Source organism: Artemia franciscana, unplaced genomic scaffold (genome assembly GCF_032884065.1).
Source record: "Artemia franciscana unplaced genomic scaffold, ASM3288406v1 PGA_scaffold_102, whole genome shotgun sequence".
Lineage (NCBI taxonomy): Eukaryota > Metazoa > Arthropoda > Branchiopoda > Anostraca > Artemiidae > Artemia > Artemia franciscana.
Genome location: NW_027062608.1, coordinates 162,407 through 168,406, shown reverse-complemented (window position 1 = coordinate 168,406; position 6,000 = coordinate 162,407).

Genomic DNA, 6,000 nt, shown 5'->3' with positions numbered 1-6,000 from the left:
TTATTATCACAAATATTAACATTTAAATCTAAGAAATGATCTTCATGACCAGCGCCATGACTAGGTTCAAGAGTAATGCTCTGATGGATATATATTTTTAGAAATATCAATGAAATCCTTGCAATTTAAGACCAAAATATCATTTAAATATCTTTTATTATTTGACAAAACATGTTTTAAATTATTTGGATTATTCTTAACCATCATATATTTATATTCTAGTTGACTTAAAAACAAGTCAGCTATAAATGGGCTGGCATTCCCCCCCCCCCCCATGGGAATTCCCACGATTTGCTTGTACAAATCACCACCAAATCTTATATAAGTATTGTATAAAACAAATTTTGATAATTCAAAAATCATATCCAAGCTGTAACATCTCAAGTTAACTGTGGTATTAAAGCAATTTGTCCATATAGCTTTCTTATTATAAGTGTCTATTTTTAAGAACCTTTTACTAGATAAGAGGAAAGATTTCTTGATAATAGTTTTTAAATTATCTAACACTACGTTAAGTGATAAGTTAGTATACATTGTCGCAAATTTCAAAAAACTCAATTCTTTTAGCTGAAACCATTGTTAAAGACTCTATCACCTGCAGTGAATTATTAACACTCCAATATGGATTAAAATTCGAAAACTTTTTAATACCAGAACAATAGGTTTTAAGTCTATTTACAATTTCCTTTTAAATTAAAGAGAGGTCAGTAGCAGCAATGCGGGTTGGACATTTAGCTGCTCCAGCAATAAACCGTGGTTTAGGGGGATTCTTATGAAATTTTACAGTCCAATATAGGAAAGGGAACTTTTTATCTCTCTTTTCTAATTCTTCTTCTATTTAAATTTGAAAATAAAGCTTATGTAAAATTCTGCGGATTTATCCCTTAAATGTTCTTTTTATTTAATCAAAACACAAATGACCACAATTCACATCGTTAAAATTTTGGAATTGAGGGTAATTCTCTTATTTTAAGTCTTGAAGTAGTTGACTATTTCATTCCTAGGTTGAATTCCAACAGATTCATAGAATTCTATAAATGAGTACTTTGGATCATTGAAATGACAAGTCCATTACGTCCCGGGCGATCCCATGCAGTCACAACTCATTACGCCGCATTCTTTTTTCATTATTTTACTTAGTAAGTTATCTCGAGAAAAACCACCCCGGAAATAAGGAATATGACCTAATTTATTCAATATATCAGTATTTGTCAACGGTATCATATGGTTTTCGATTCTTTCTGACATTTCCCGTTTTTTCGAAGCGACCAATCTTTCAATTGTGAAATCTCAGCTTCGACCACTTTTCTTGGTCTGCCAAACTGTTTAGGTAATTTTACCACTTCTAACTGTATTTTCTTTGGTCTACCCTAGTTTTTGGGAGCTTCAACGACCACTTCAAAACCAGGTCCAACAAATTTGTGTGTACTGGGTAATGTTAAACTTCAGCCTTTTGGTTTACCAAAAGGCCGAGGTTTGACATAAAAGGTTGACCCCTTCTATGTCAAACCTTGACCTTTAGTGTTAGAAGAATTAATAATTTTAGCAACAGTTTTCTGTCCAGCATATGTACCCAATACAGCTGTACAACTTGTTAGAGCAGCTTTACATGTTGCAGCTGATAATGGTATCAAAAATAGACATCTTCATTCTACAGTGTATTCATCTTTATACAGACATCTTCATTCTCTGTTTTACCATGCTCTAGTTGTTCAATTTGTTTTCTTTTTTCCTATAATTTAACATGTTCTTTACCGAAAATACCATTTTCTACTCAAAGTTGGCAATTTTATTTTTTCTTAAAATGCCCGTTTATTTTTAGTTTTTGAAGAGGAGATAAATAAATTGTGTATTCAAATAGCAGCTTTTTTTACTGATTTCAAATTTATCAAGAAGACACATAATTTTGGATGATTTCGGATAGTTGTTTGTAGGATAAATTAATATCGCATCCTTTATTTTCATTTTCTAACTTTTTAATTGTAGTAATCTGTCTTTTATGAAGTAATAGTTGAACAGGCTCTCGTTCATTCACTTTTGTATGCGTTACTCACACTTTAAATTTTTGTTTTGAACCAAAAAGGTTTTATTTTTTTTTTGAAATTTTGATAGATAAATTATATACTCTTCCATTTATTAGAGAATTATGTTTATAGATAAATCCTAAAAAAGATTTTTGTAATACTCTTTTCGAAAAACTTCATTGGATTAATGTTTACTTCAACCATCCATTCATATTCTTTTTAAATGCTTCATTTGGATCTTTTCAAGTATATTTATTACAACCTTTTCGAAATTGTCTAAATATTCAGATAACTGCAAAAAGAGCATCGAGTATACCCATAAAGTTGAACTGCATCTGTCCCATTTTTTAGGTTTACAACATTTTTATTTCTTCTATTTTTGCATTAATATATTATTTTTTACTATTAAGGTATTTTTACTAATTGTCCTTTGTCATCAATTCTAGTCAATAAATTTTCAGGTGAATTCCAAAGTTTTGATCACATTTCGAGTGAGTAAATTCACGTATATTATTTGTCATATGGTCCTGATCTAAATGGAAATTCTTATCTATTATTTCCTTTTCACAAATATGACAGCTTTTATTAGATGTATTATTCTATTTGTATCTTACTTTTTCTTATTTATAACCATGATCGATTTGTTTAGTTTCATATTCTTTGACTATTTCTGTACACAGTTCTGCAATGATAGTTACAAAATGCCCACTAGCAGCTTCACCAAAATATTTTTAATGTTTATTTTGTGTTATATCAATACATTTACAAACTTGGAATTCATAAACAAATGGATTTTTTTGTGCTACTTTAATTGTCTTTTACCTTTCTTTTGATTGAATTCTTCATTATACGATTCTGTTATGCTTAAAATCAGTTATAATACTGTAAGGCAATTTTATTTGTTTAGCTATATTTATTAATTTAATTTAATATCCTGTTTTTTGCATAATGATGTTAGGATCTTCACAAAAAATTTTCATCATGTTTTAAAAAAAATTTCTCTTCTGTGAAATGTCTACCACAGTAGGTGCAAAGATGCATTTTTTATTTATGTGTAGTAATTTGAGTTCTCAATAATCTGCTTAAATTTTAAGTCAAAACATAATTATCACAATAACGTAAATTAATCACATGTGTAGCTGTTTTTCCATTGATATTAGTCTTAGGAATATGAGCTATAACCACTTTATTTTCACTTATTTCAAATTAGCAAATTTTAATATTATATTTGTTTTCAAATTTATAAATATCTTGAATATCCATTGGGAAATTAGTAATCTATTTAAAGTTGAATTCATTTTCATGTTTTTGATAGTTTTATTGTCTGTCTACATGGTTTTTAGATGGATGAAGATAAGCGAGTATTGAACCAAGAAAGTATTGGTTACCATTGTTTTTCATATTAATATAAACCTTTAAATTTTTTGCTAAATCAGGCCATTTTTTATAAGCTTCTACGACAAAATTTGGTAATCAGGTCATTCGATAATCAATTCAATTGACTTTCAAATTGTAAGCCTGATCTGGGAGGTGTATTCTCTTTGACTAATATATTCCTGTAATTTCTATTAAGATGACTTTAGTTGATGTCACTATTTTTATCAAAAATCTAGGAGTAGCTATGATAATGAATAGTTTCAAATTCTTCATTATGGTCCCGAGAAAAAAAAATATTACACGTGTTATAAATTGAACTCTAACTATCTCTAATATTCAGTCTATTTTTAAATATCTAACAACAGAGTCCAAAAGTGGTCCAAAATCAGTTCCATTTGAATTCATTGAAATATTAACGGTAAGAGAATTTTCTCTAATCCATTGAATTTTTGGATTATTATTGTGTTCTTCTTCTTCAAACATATACTCGGGGATATCTGGAACTTCTCTTGTTTTTTTCATAGTTTTACACGTGTTATAAATTGAACTCTAACTATCTCTACATTCATTCTATTTTTAAATATCTAACAACAGAGTCAAAAAGTGGTCCAAAATCAGTTCCATGTCAATTCCTTTCAATTAAATTAGAAATGTCAATACTCTATTCTTTTTTAACACTCTACCAGTTACATCTCGAAGGAATTGTCGATTTCAATCAACATTATTTTTATTGATTTCTATTTGATCATTGAAATAGATTTTTAACTTTATTCTTCACTTCATTATAATTACCAGCACATGAAATCTGTTTTGATTAAAAAAAAAGTTTTAAGTTCAGTAGTATCTTGATTTTCTATACTATTAAATTCAAGTTCAACATTCTAGAAATACTATTTTTGTCTTTTTCTCTTGTTAAATTTCTTGACCATTGGATATATTGATCGCACACTGATATTTTATTATTAAGATGATCATTGATGGTATTGAACATTTTAATCTTTTTTGCCAATAGTCTTTAAATTAATGTTTTTGGCAAATGACCGCAATTCATTGATTATATAATGTGGCCATTGATGTATTATCTTGACTAATACAGTTTTTCATTATAAACAACTTTTAATCACTTCTACAGTGTCAGCCATTTATTAGGAGCTGATTTTATTAAGCCAAATTCCAAATATAAAGAATAGTCATTCCTGAAGAATTTTATTGCTTGCTATCTACTATTCTTCAAACTTTATTGAGAACGTAGAAGTCTGTTAGCGTTTGTTAATTAGCTTAATAATCTACATTTGTTGAATAATTTAAATCTGTAACAAATGGATATTTATTGTATGCGATATAAAAAAGTTTATTGCAACTGATTCTTTAACTCGGACAGTTTCAAGAATAAATGAACTGCCAATAATTAATGGTATTTGTACATTTTATAGTTTCAAGAAAAAAATTTTAAGAAAAGAAGCAATCAGTAAGACACTGGATGAAAGGAAGCAATATCTGTGCTGAAAATAGTGGCGTAGAAAACAAAATCTTAGAACACTATTTCCCCCCTTGTATCTCTGGCCATGGAGCCTTTTGCGGAGGAATCAGTGTATTGTATTTCCAATTTGAATTGTAATTTGTATTTTCTTATATTTAATAATAAACTTCTCTGTCTCTCTTTTCAAACTTGTCAGGGATTGCTGATTTATATACAAAATCGAAAGGACCTGGTTCTACTGTATCAAGCACCAGAGTCAAAGAAGTGTTGCAAAATCAAAATGGTTGTTCTTCACACCTTCTAGCTTATAATACATTTAAAACAAGACGCGTTTACATTCATAGTATCGATGACCGGTGGCAAGCAGATTTGATTGATATGCAGCGGTATAAAAGTGAAAATAATAATTTTAATTATATTCTTACAGTCAGATTGTTTTAGTAAATATGCTTGGCGGATTCCTTTAAAAGATAAAAATAATAAGGAAAGTGTTAATGCTTTTACGGGTCTATTTAAAAATAGAAAACCTAAAAAATTACAAAAACATAAGGGTACAGAATTTATTATGAAAAATGTCCAAGTATTTCGTAAGAGTCATGAAATTGATTGGTTCTCATCTGAAAGTGAATTTAAAGCTCAAATTTTTGAGCAGTTTAATAGAACAATGAAAGACAAATTAAAGAAACATTTTACTCAAAGCGACACAACACGTTAGCTACAGGTATTACCCTCTTTCGTTGAAAAATTCAAAAATTTTTATCATCAATCCATTAAAATGAAACCAACGGAAGCGATTAAAAAAAAAGAAAAAAAAATATACACTAATTTTTTTCCTTATTTTGAAGTTCAAAAACCATTCATAAACAAATTCAATGTTGTTTATTTGGTTAGAATTATTAAAAGTAAGGGTCTTTTTGATAAAGATTACCTACCAAATTATAGAACTAAAGTGTTTTGAATAGCTGCAGTGAACAATACAACCCCTATAACGTATGAATTATTAGCTAAAACTGGTGAACTCATTAAGGGTGTTTTTTACGAAAAAGAACTCTCGAACGTTATTCATTGAAAACTTTCATTTTATAAATGGATCCTATTAAGTTGAATAGATTATTAGCG